The following is a 12,603-nucleotide window of genomic DNA, read 5'->3' on the forward strand; positions in this document are numbered from 1 at the left end:
TGTTATTCAGCAGTTTATCAACCACCTGCTCAGGCAAATGCCCTTGAGGCCATCAAACTGACATTGAGTCTGTTGTATTGGTGTGGTGGACATTTAGCATCTATTTTCTCTTCATTTGTTAAGTTTTTCACTCACGTGTGCCTTCACCAGCAAATGCCAGACACACACCGAAGACCCAACACCCACGGCTGGCCAAATTATCTTGGCACTTAAAGCAGAAAATCTCATAAGCGCCTCACCGCTCAGACTAAAAATACATTAAATAACAATTTGTTAGTCTTTTCATCTGGAAGGACAGATCGTGAAGCTGAGACTCCAATACTTTGGCCACCTCATGAGAAGAGAAGACTCTCTGGAAAAGACCCTGATGTTGGGAAAGATGGAGGGCACAAGGAGAAGGGGACGACAGAGGACGAGATGGTTGGATAATGTTCTCGAAGCTACCAGGATGAGTTTGACCAAACTGCGGGAGGCAGTGGAAGATAGAAGTGCCTGGCGTGCTCTGGTCCATGGGGTCACAAAGAGTCGGACACGACTAAACGACTAAACAACAACAACAACAAGTCTTTTAATTGCACATCACTCTACCTAAGAGCAAGACCAGCTCTGAGTGTCTTCTAGATCAGTGTTTCCCAACCGGTGTTCCGCGGCACACTAGGTGAGACGTTGCCTGGTGTGCCGCGGGAAAAATTAAAAAATTCGAAAGATATCCGGAGAGGCGGCCTTCAGGCGAGTTTTAATTTTAATTTTCCTTCTCCCACTTAATGCCCCACGCTCGCCCGAGCAGCTTGCAGTCCTCGGTAACCACGGCGACCCGAGGGAGGGGAGGGAACAGGGAAGTCGAGGGCGGCGGCGAGCCGCGATGACGTCAGTGGGCCGCGCCGCCTCGCCCTGGCACGGTGTGAGAGCCCCGGCTAGTGGCGCGAGCTTCGGAATAAATGGGATCCGCGTGCCCGAGACCGAGATCGCGGGTAAGGAGCTCAGCCCTGGGCAGGAGGAAGCGGGGCCGCGCGTGCGGGCCACATCCCCACAGAGAGCGAGCCTCCCCCGGCCCACCACTCCGGGCAGGTCCACTCGCATGAGGGGGCGGCGATGGCGACGGCCGGCAGCTTGCCTGCAATGCCATCCCTCGAGCAGGCGAGGAGCCCGGAGGCTACCAGATGCGAGTCCTCTTTCCCACCCTGCTCGGGAGTCCAGAGCACTTGGTCGCATTCAGGATCTAGAGTGGGGAAGCGGGGCTTGTGTCTGGGCTGGACACATTGGGCTGCCTGTGCCGCTCGACCTGCGGGGAGAAATCAGGGTGGGAGTCACGACCGTGAGGCAGGGCTGCCAAGTGTGGCAGAAGAGGACACGGCCGTCGCACCTGTCCTTAGGTAGGAGCTTCTTCCGTGTCGACCTGCTGCCCTAAAGTCTTGGCTTTTTTCTTGGCTTTTTGGCGGTTGGCACAGAAGGAAGGCAAGGGGGAGGGGGAAAAATTGAAGCTTACACTTTCGTGCGTCCCTCCCGGCGTGACGCTGCGCGCTGACGTCACGGGGCTGGTGGTGTGCCTCGAGATTTTTTTCATGAAACAAGTGTGCCTTTGCCCAAAAAAGGTTGGGAAACACTGTTCTAGATCTCATGACAAATGATAGGAGAAAGGCTTAGAAAACCAGTGTTTTAGCATATCAGGTTAGGACTGGGGTCACTCAGGTTCAAATCCCCACTTGGCTACAAAGCTGACTTTAGTTTTTCCTCTCTCGCAGGTCAACTTACCTCAAAAGCTCCCTGAATGGAAGATAGGATAAAGTATAATAAATGATAGCAATAAAAAAAATGAACAAAGTGCAATAAATCTGATAAACAATAAAAGTTCTGAAGTTACATTCTAAAGTCACAAGCCCATGTCTTAAATATTTGTTACAGAAAGATACGCACACTTTATTTGTAAGAAAAGAGCAACTTTTATCAGATTCTCTACCTAAGCCTTTTGTGAAAGTGTTTAGATGTTAAGTTGTGGGTGTGGCTATATAAATGCTTCACAAAATCTTTCCAGTGACACGGGACACAGCCCTTAGGAGTTTTTTGGTAACTCTGTTCTTCCAATTGCTCAAAGGCTGTCCATATTCTTATCACTTCTGTTATAGGAAAGTAAAATGATGATGGGAAATGAGACTTTGACTACGTTTTTTTAAAAAAACTAACTTGGTAGAGAACATTTGAGGAAAAGGAGGAATATGCAGAGCCCGGGTTCTATTTGGGAGAACTAAATTATCTCTATCCACTTTGCATCATGTACAAGTGAGGAGGAATTAAAGAACCGTTCAATGAGGGTGAAAGAGGAGAGCGCAAAATATGGTCTGAAGCTCGACATCAAAAAAAGGAAGATCATGGCCACTGGTCCCATCACCTCCTGGCAAATAGAAGGGGAAGAAATGGAGGCAGTGAGAGATTTTACTTTCTTGGGTTCCATGATCACTGCAGATGGTGACAGCAGTCACGAAATTAAAAGATGCCTGCTTCTTGGGAGAAAAGCAATGACAAACCTAGACAGCATCTTAAAAAGCAGAGACATCACCTTGCCAACAAAGGTCCGTATAGTTAAAGCTATGGTTTTCCCAGTAGTGATGTATGGAAGTGAGAGCTGGACCATAAAGAAGGCTGATCGCTGAAGAATTGATGCTTTTGAAATATGGTGTTGGAGAAGACTCTTGAGAATCCCATGGACTGAAAGATCCAACCTCTCCATTCTTAAGGAAATCAGCCCTGAGTGCTCACTGGAAGGACAGATCCTGAAGCTGAGGCTCCAATACTTCACATGAGAATACTACACCTCATGAGAAGAGAAGACTCCCTGGAAAAGACGCTGATGTTGGGAAAGATTGAGGGCACAAAGAGAAGGGGACGACAGAGGGCAAGATGTGTGGACAGTGTTCTCGAAGCTACAAACATGAGTCTGACCAAACTGCGGGAGGCAGTGGAAGACAGGAGTGCCTGGCGTGCTCTGGTCCATGGGGTCACGAAGAGGTGGACACGACTAAATGGCTAAACAACAACAACAACAACATACAGGGTGGATTTGATTTAAATCAAATCGATTTAAATAATGATTTAAATCACTAGTCAGTAAGACTTGATTTAAATCATTTTTTTAACAGAAAGACTCATTTTTGCTGGTATCATCTTAATATTTACAACCAGATGAAGGTTTCATTTTTGGAATAATAAATTTTCAGAGTAGTTTTTACAGTTAAATCAAAAAATTACTATTTTGGTTATACTATTAGAAATACATAGACCGATAATTAGGAAAATATTGTGAGGTTTGAGAAGTTATCTGTTTATAGTTGGACAACGTTTCTGCTGTACTTTACTGGAAGGAGAAAAACAATCATTTCCTTAACAACAATTTAAACAATTTATTTAACTAAAACAATAACATCATAGCATACGTATCCATGTTGGTTAACTGATGTGGTTAAACAATTTCATGAAAAACTTATAACAAATCCTTATTTCATGATGACTACCTTTAAGTTACTATAATGTAACTTAAATCTTTAGAAATATTTTTCCTCCAAAAGGATTTTATTTTAAAATTCCAATTTAAATTTTAAAAAAATCTTTAAAAAATAAATAATAAATCACTGATTTTTATCCACTCTGCATTAAAGCAACTCACACTCTTTTTTTTTTGGTCTGTTTCAAAGTGCATTTTAAAAATCTGATTTAAATATTTAAAAATCTGATGTAATTTTTTTTAAAAAACCACCTGATTTTTATTTATTTTATTTATTTATTTTAGTGATTTTTATCCACGCTGCCTGTATCATATCCCTCTCCCCAACACCCTGCTTATCTGCCTCTTTTTGTCCTGGTTCCAGCAGCATTGAAACGATAGGGCACATGACTCTATGGAATCTCCCTGCACCGAATAAAGTAGGGTCTCTCTGTCATTCTGCTATGCGTGCAACTCTAGACAAGGCCTCACGAACTCCTTCATTTATACAATCCTTTAAAAAAAAAACCTAACACTGCTGCCTTCTGTCGCTCTGCACAACATTTTGAAAAGTTTATTTCAGAAGAGGGCATCTGTTTTCTCTGGAGGAAAACATTACCTTGCATTTGTGAGTCTTGCCTTGCCTTTCTTCCAAAACATTTAACAGAATTTAAACACTGTAAAAACTGACCTTAGAACGAGCCCATAAATGAGAGACAAGATTAAGCAGGAGGATGACAGAAACCATATCTGTTTTCAAATATATGCGCAGATACAGGGATCACAGGTCTTCTGTTCTTAGCATCTGAGGATAAAAATAAAAATAAAAATAGCATGAATCAGCAAATGCTTATCTCACAGACAGTATGCGCCTAGAAACTGAGCAGACATATTGAAGTATGAACTCAGAAGACATGATTGTACCAGTTGCTCACCAGAAAGTTCTACTGATCAGAATGAAGATCTAATCTGCCAAGTCTGGACTGTACTTTACTTGACATCACTCCAATTTATCATTGTCATAGCAAGATGTCTATCAGTATATACATCTGGTCGCACAGTATAAGAACCAAAGTGGAAGTTCACACATTAATTAAAAATAAAATAAAGTACAGTGGTACCTCGGGTTACATATGCTTCAGGTTACAGACTCCGCTAACCCAGAAATAGTGCTTCAGGTGAAGAACTTTGCTTCAGGATGAGAACAGAAATCGTGCTCCGGTGATGCGGCGGCAGCAGGAGGCCCCATTAGCTAAAGTGGTGCTTCAGGTTAAGAACAGTTTCAGGTTAAGTATGGACCTCCGGAACGAATTAAGTACTTAACCCAAGGTACCACTGTATTTTAATACCAAGGCGTTTGAGAACCAAGGTACCACTGTATTCAGTTACAGCAGCTCAGCTTTCCTCATCTTGTAGCCCTCCAGCTGTGTTGGATTACAACTCCCAACAACCTCAGGCAGCATGCCAAATGGTCAGGAATGAGGGGCTTTGTAGTCCAAAATATCTGTGTGTGTGTGTGTTTGCACACATGCACACATGCGTGCCAGGCTGAGAGCATTTGCCCTAGCACATGCCACAATAATACATTTGTTAGTCATCAGGGTGCCGCAAGACAAGAATTCAGTCATGAGACTCGGAGTTGACATGGATCAATTAAGAAACAAAAACAAATCTGGTGCGAAAGATTCCGACCGCTACACAGAAACGCAATGGTTTGGCAATGTCAATGCAGACTCTTCTCTTGATAGGTTTCAAGTCTAACTGCATTACAGTCGTGGATGAAGAAAGTATGTTTTTATTTCTGTTTTCGCAGGACGAGAAACAACACGGTTATTTTCTCACACAAACTGTGCTAAGTAGCAGGACGCCACAAGTTCCAGGCCATAGGTTAGAGAAACTAGACAGGACATCAGATTAAATGTGTCAAGAGCAACAGGTTTTCTAGCATGCAAAGAAAACAGCGGCCATAAAGATGCGGGCAGACTATCTAGAGGAGGGGTTGGGAACCTCGGGCCTAAGGAGAAAATGCAGCCATCCAGGCCTCACTGTCAAGCTCACAATTCACATCTCTCTGTGGGATTTCCGCCCCCCCCCTTTTTTTTGTCTGGCTGTCCTTGAATGGCCAGACTCCTTCTGTCTTTCCTGGATGGAGAGACATGCTTATATAGAAACCTCTGACTTTTGCATGGTGGAACTTGTAAGAGTCCTATCAACCAGCATGAAACCTCTGGAATATTGCAGACCCTCCAATATTATCCAGGGACAATCCCGGATTTACAGAAGCCATCCTGGTTTCTGCTTTGATCCCAGAATGCCCCACTTTTCCTTAAATGTAAAGGGACCACTGACCATTAGGTCCAGTTGTGGACGACTCTGGGGTTGTGGTGCTCATCTCACTTTACTGGCCAAGGGAGCCGACATACAGCTTCCGGATCATGTGGCCAGCATGACTAAGTTGCTTCTGGTGAACCAGAGCAGCACACGGAAACGCCATTTACCTTCCTGCTGGAGTGGTACCTATTTATCTACTTGCACTTTGAACTGCTAGGTTGGTAGGAGCAGAGTTTGAGCAATGGGAGCTCACCCCATCGCAGGGATTCGAACCGCCAACCTTCTGATCTGCAAGCCCTAGGCTCTGTGGTTTAACCCACAGCGCCTATCTTCATCAGAGAAACGATGGAGGGTTTGGAGTTATCCAATCCCTGAGCTAAGGAGATAAGTAACTACACAACCTTTAGAGGACATCTGAAGGCAGCCCTGTATAGGGAAGTATTTTAATGTTTGATGTTCTATTACGTTTTTATATATGAAAGATGCCGTCCAGAGTTGTTGAAGCAACACAGTCAGATGGGTGGGGTAACAACAACATCATCATCATGATGATGATTGAATAGGGTGTCCCTATTTTCACCAGAGAAAAGTTGGAGGGTATGATATTGCCCACAGTGGCAATGAACAGTCAAACTATGCTGCACCTGACTCTAAAATCTCCCAGATCATTCAAATACAACAGCAGTTGAAGGTACCAGGGCAGGTGTAGTAAGGACATATCAGTTTACATAACTAATCTATCACACTCTAGGCCAACACAACATCCTTTTGTTAGAGCTATCGTGACAGCAATGGAAGTAGCCATCTGAGTCAAGGGCAAGCAGGGCCAACAGGGAAAACCATTCAGGTGGACTCAGTCATTTGAAAAATAACGTATAAACTGAGTTACTTTCAACTATATATATATATATATATTGCTCTTTAACATGGAACATCACCACAAGAGAATAATCATGGAAGCCATCGAGATAGAGAAACACCCTCACAACATGAACAAGCGTGACGACACATCCCGCCTACCAGACATCTGGAAATTAGCCCTCCCCACAAAAACCGACACCAGATCCAGAGGCACACAGAACGCCATCACCAATCAACCACACCAGACCCAAACCCAGACCCTCTCCACAGATAAATTACAGACACCATCCAGTAGCCAAACCATGGTGGCACCTCCGGATGCTGCACCCCCCTGCAATCCCTACACAGATCTGGCTGGCACAGGACACAAAACCACAGCTCGCCCCTATACACGAAGCCAAGCCAGAGCACAACTAAGTGCAGTACAGCCATCTTCTCAGAAAAACTCTTCACAAAGCTCAAGATGTCAAGACACGAAGGCTTTAGCAACTAATCCACACCTAATGACCCACCTAAGTGGTACTCAGAATATCACCCAAGAAATCACTCAAGATATCCCTCAAGTAATTAAGGAACAAAAGAAGAAAAGGCACACTAGCCTGGGAACTTCCTCTCTGCCCAGAACATTGGAGGCTATACACCACACCCCCTCAACAGTATTTATAGGAACTCAAACACTGAGATCCTGCTCTGTTCCAGTAACAAGAAGCCGAAAGCACCAGCCTGAAGATGACGAGTGAGACCTCGTCGAAACGTCGCCTAGACACCCCAACTTTTACACGGGAAGACACCCGAGGACACCAAAACCTGCATTCCTGTACCCGTGAAAATCTACGAAAGCAAATATATATATATATATATATATACATTCCCCTCAAACACAAATAGGTTGGAGGGAGCTGTGAACAGTGGCATTTCTGTCACACAGAATTCTGGCCTAGAATGGAAGAAAATAGCCAGTTATTTATATACTGCCTCTTGGCGTTTAAAAAGGTCCCATGGTGGTCTATAATATATATTTTTTTAAAAAAAATAATTTGCATAAAATATCTCTACGCCAATTTGGATTTCAGGACAGTGGACATTGCAAGAATAGCATAGCACGGCTGAACAACAGTAACAAAACAACAGATAAAATCCTTTAAAGCATTCTAAGGTTTGCACAATCATTAAAACGGCAAGAAAAGCAAACTAAAAGCACTTAAAATAAACTGGAAGGGAATTTTACAAATGTAGAACTTTAATCAAGAAGGCTCCGTCTGGCATCCCGGTGGAAGGACACAGAACAAGACTTCTGAAGATGAAGGCCTTTCTGGAGGACAATTCTTTTTTACTAGGCCTAGCTTCTCTCTTTCTTCACATCACATATAGATGACTGAAGAAGGAAGACCATGTTCTTACTGCCATAAGGGTGTTTCCCAAATGAAGTCCATTTGCTTACAGTTATTTCTCTCTCTGGCTGGATCTATACACATCAAAGAAGCGTTTCGTTTAAACGCGTTGCAAACTTCGTATGAGAAATCAGGTTGGCAAAAACAGAACTCCACAGCGCCATCTGGTGCCATAGTGTTAGAATGCATAAACAACGCATATAAAGTGATTTTTCTTTGCCAATTTAGCCGATTCCTCCCTCCCCCCCACCCCTATCCTTACAACAGCATTTGAAATTCACCAGACACATTTTGCACTTGGTTATTGGCCATTTGCAATCATCTAGAGGTGCCTGCATGGGGATCATTTGATCTGAACTGTTTTCACACACTAGCAACACATCCTGTAGAATTCTATCCATGATATTGCATCTGCACTATCAGAATGAATCTCAGTAACCAAAAAGCCATATTGAACAATACAATTTTTGAGCTCTTCTGGCCCCAAAATGGCAACTAGGTATTCTGTTTTGGTGACTGTAATACCAGTTTAAGAAGCCATTTTGCACCTAGCTTATATACCTGAGTTTCTAACACTACCTTAAAATATAGCTATTTTCAGAGGAAGAAGAAGAAGAAGAGTTTGTATTTGATATCCCACTTTATCACTACCCGAAGGAGTCTCAAAGTGGCTGACATTCTCCTCTCCCTTCCTCCCCCACAACAAACACTCTGTGAGGTGAGTGGGGCTGAGAGACTTCAGAGAAGTGTGACTAGACCAAGGTCACCCAGCAGCTGCATGTGGAGGAGCGGAGACGCAAACCCGGTTCCCCAGATTACGAGTCTATCGCTCTTAACCACTGCACCACACTGGCTCTCAGAGCACCTATGTTTCACGGACGAACCTCATATTCTAACTCCATTGTAAATCCAACCTTTCCTGTTTGGAGGACTGAGTGGGTCAAGCACAGAAATGAGCCATTTCACATAATCCTTCATGGAGTAAAAATAATTCATCGGCGCAGAAATACAGTTGAACCGAACGTAAATTACGTATCCATTGTAAGAGAGAAAAATTCTGCCAGCTTCAGTTCTTCTGCAAAGAAGATTCTGCATCAGCAACTGTTATTTGGCTGTCAGAAGTGAAAGGCATCCTCTATCTGAGAAAGTGTGAGAAGTGGTAGTAATTCATTTAACCAAATGCCTGCATTCTCCTGCGGAGAGGTGAAGCAGCTGCTGCTTAATAATTCAGACGAGCCTGGAAGTAATAAAGGCCCATCAGTTTACAGTTTGTACAGAATAAGAGTCGGAGTCATCCCCCGCCCCTCTGCACAACTGAATCAAGGCACCGAGTATCAATTCTAGTGGGTACACAAAAAAACCCAACAGTTGAATCTGAAGTCTGCCACCTTCTGGGTTATTACCAATGTCAGTCAGAGGCTTAGATGAATCAGCACATCTAGAACAAAGTGATTCATTGACAGGAGAAAGCAGAAAAGAACATTTGTGTTTCATTAGGGCCCAAGACATGTATCTTCATTCTGAGGATTCTGCACATACGAATTTTCATTCAGACACAAACTCCTCAGGGAGGAAAACCTTACTGGATCAATTGATGTGTGTGCTGAAGTTTAAGCCTGTTTTAAAAGTTCAATCTGATATACTTTTAATGCAATTGTTTAAGGGAAGGGAGAAGACAATTTCTAGATATTTTGTCACTTTTTTCTGTTATAGCATTTTTACTGATTTTTTAAAAAAGTTATATTGTATGGTATTTTTGACACAGAGGTGCATATTGTACCTATGGCCATGCTCTGTGTGAAAGCATGATTTTATTGCCTCTGGCAATAAATAATCATCATAGTGGTGCAGAAAACCTGAAAATGTGGTCAGGTTCTCCTTCACTGTCTTTGCCCCTTGGTAGGGGTGGTTCTTTTGCAATTTATCCCCGGTCCCCACAGAATTCCATTTTTTCCTAGTGTAGAATTCTAGATCTCATGCTGAAGAATCTGAAGCCTTGGTGTCAAAATAGGTTGTTTATGTATACCACTACTGCGGCCCATGCTTTGTTAGCCCGAAAAATGGAAAATGAGCGAGGTCCCAACCAAAGAAGAGTGGCAACTTAAGTTGGCAGAATATGCGCAGCTTGCAGACTTAACATACAGAATGAGAGAAGAAGAAGAACGTATGTTTTAAAGAAGATTGGAAAATGTTTATTGAATATATGGGAAATAATTGTGTACAGCTGAAAACACTGGCAGCATAAAGATAAATTCAACAGTGTAAACAAGTTATGATGGATGTAATAATGGAATACTGAATGGTATAGTTTCTGTAAAATACGCAGGGATTTATGATATGTAAAATGAACAACGGAAAGAGAAGAAAGGAAATCATTGATATCTTAAGGATGTAAAAATGAGTACTTTAAATTATAAAACAGAATATACACACACAGTATTACCTTGGTTCTTGAACTTAATCCATTCCAGAAGTCTGTTCGACTCCTGAAACTGTTCGAAAACCAAGGTGTGGCTTCCGATTGGCTGCAGAAGCTTCCTGCATTCAAGCAGAAGACACGTTGGACATTTGGCTTCTGAAAAATGTTCAAAAACCGGAACACTTACTTTTGGGTTTCTGGCGTTCGGGAGCCGATTTGTTCGACAACTAAGCAGTTTGAGAACCAAGGTACCACTGCATATATAAAAAGAATCTGAAGCCTAGTAACATCCATTTTTCACACAGCTTCCCTTATGCCGGCCTGCCCTCTATGGGGGTCTGAGAGGCCTGTGCCCTAGGGCCAACTATGCTTTCCGGTGGAATTCCATGTTTGGACACACTACACAGTTTTCTTCTTCCGAAAGTAGCAGTAGAGCTACTGGGGCACTGGGAAGGGAGGAGAGGTTGCCTCTTTCCCCCCATGCATAATTTCAAACATAAATCCCTCCCAGAAACTATTAGCCACAGAAAGAAATAACATGCATCTTTTCTTGACAAGAATGACTACCGAAGAGGCCACAAACAAACGATTATGCATTGCTGGAGGTCTGTCCTTGTGTGCTGTCTATATAGCACCGTCTTGCAAACCAGCCCACAGAAGTAACTAGCCAACCAGAAACAAAACTACCAACCTGTTAAGAGGCTAGTAAGCTGCAGTTCTGTGCTGGTTCCAGGAAGCATCAAACAACAGTCCTTCTATGACGCAATCGGACTGTTTTCCACCAGCCTGCTTGGTTTTCATACTGGTCATAGTGGAAGGGATTTTTCTTCCTCTGTGGCTAGCACAAAAACAAATGAAGTGGCGAATAAATTAGGAGAGCGAGAGAGAGAGCTGTCTCTCCTCTACCAATCTACTCGCTTGCATAAAATTCCTGGTCATCTGCAGCTAGTAAAGTTGTTAAATAAAAGGCTAAAAAGCACATTTACTCACTCGGCGCTAGCTTACACCGATTAAAAGCCAAGACAGCATGCATGGGATTTGGGGGGGTAAAGGAGTGGACAAACGTAATAGTCCTTCAATACACCATAAACAGCTCAAAATACGCCTTGGCTTTCTCATATGGGTAAGACCACAGTCTCATGCTTCCCCTCTGAACATATCCATCCAATTTTTTTCCAGTGTGCCAGTCCATCTGCCTAAATGTTGCTAGATGGCTGACAGAAGCTTTAAGCAACTGGTCTGGAAGCAAGTCTCCTGAAAGGAAGAGTTATTCTCCGCATTACCTCAATGTGTGATCAGGATTGATAATACTCGCCCTCCCCCACCCAGAAAATAAATAAATTCAGCTGCCACATTCAGAGTGCATTTTTGGAGTGCACACGTTACGCAAAGTGAAAATGCAGAGGTCTGGCAACTACTGAAAGTAGTAATTCAGAAAAGCACTTTGCAAGCCATACCCAAAGAAGAACAAGCTTGGTAATTGCAGGAGGTGAGCGTGTAGATAAGAGGGAACTTAGCAATGAAGAAATGTAAAAACCAAAGGTGGAATTACAAATTCCACGATGTTCAGTGCAACATTACATGTGGGAAACATAACCAAACCCATGTAATGAGACAACTAATTGCAAAATTCATAAGTAATCTCTTTTTATCCTTTCAGTTTGGAACCTGTTGCAGTCCTAATTATGTCATCAAGAGCACAAACAAGCCTGATAGCTCATTAACTTTAGCCTCTATGGTAGCAACCAGCCCGTTTCTTTTCCTCAACCTACACTTGGTGACAGAAACAGGTTGTGGTGGGGTACAAGACGGTAAATGAAATCTCAGATCTATGGTGCGATGGAGAGATTAACAGAGGAACTATAGGAGTTGCCAGGGACCATGCAAAATGTCTGGCAAAAGCAATGCACAGCAGCACTCGGGCCTAGAGGAGAAGTTTATGGAAGTCACTGCTAGTTAAATTTTGAATAAGGAAACAGAAGAGGATATCAGAGAGAGATTGTGATGGGGGCTATTTTATAGCATTTCAAGCTAAACAACTTGACCAGAGTAGTTTGGACTTTATTTAGAATGGGTTGGGGTGAGGTTTATGAACTTGGCGAGCTGGTTTTTGAACTCCTCACATT

General features: G+C 43.0%; 1 protein-coding gene across 4 annotated transcripts in view; it reads right to left on the reverse strand.

Moving 5' to 3' along the window:
• THRB (thyroid hormone receptor beta) overlaps nt 1-12,603 on the reverse strand; it is a 178,150-nt gene that overhangs the window by 112,435 nt on the left and 53,112 nt on the right. For all 4 annotated transcript variants that reach the window (XM_083468469.1, XM_083468468.1, XM_083468471.1 and 1 more), the window contains exon 2: nt 4,167-4,280. The gene's annotated coding sequence lies outside the window, so the exon portion shown is untranslated. The remainder of the gene's footprint in view (nt 1-4,166; nt 4,281-12,603) is intronic.

Source organism: Podarcis liolepis (assembly GCF_965112155.1).
Source record: "Podarcis liolepis genome assembly, chromosome: 12".
Lineage (NCBI taxonomy): Eukaryota > Metazoa > Chordata > Lepidosauria > Squamata > Lacertidae > Podarcis > Podarcis liolepis.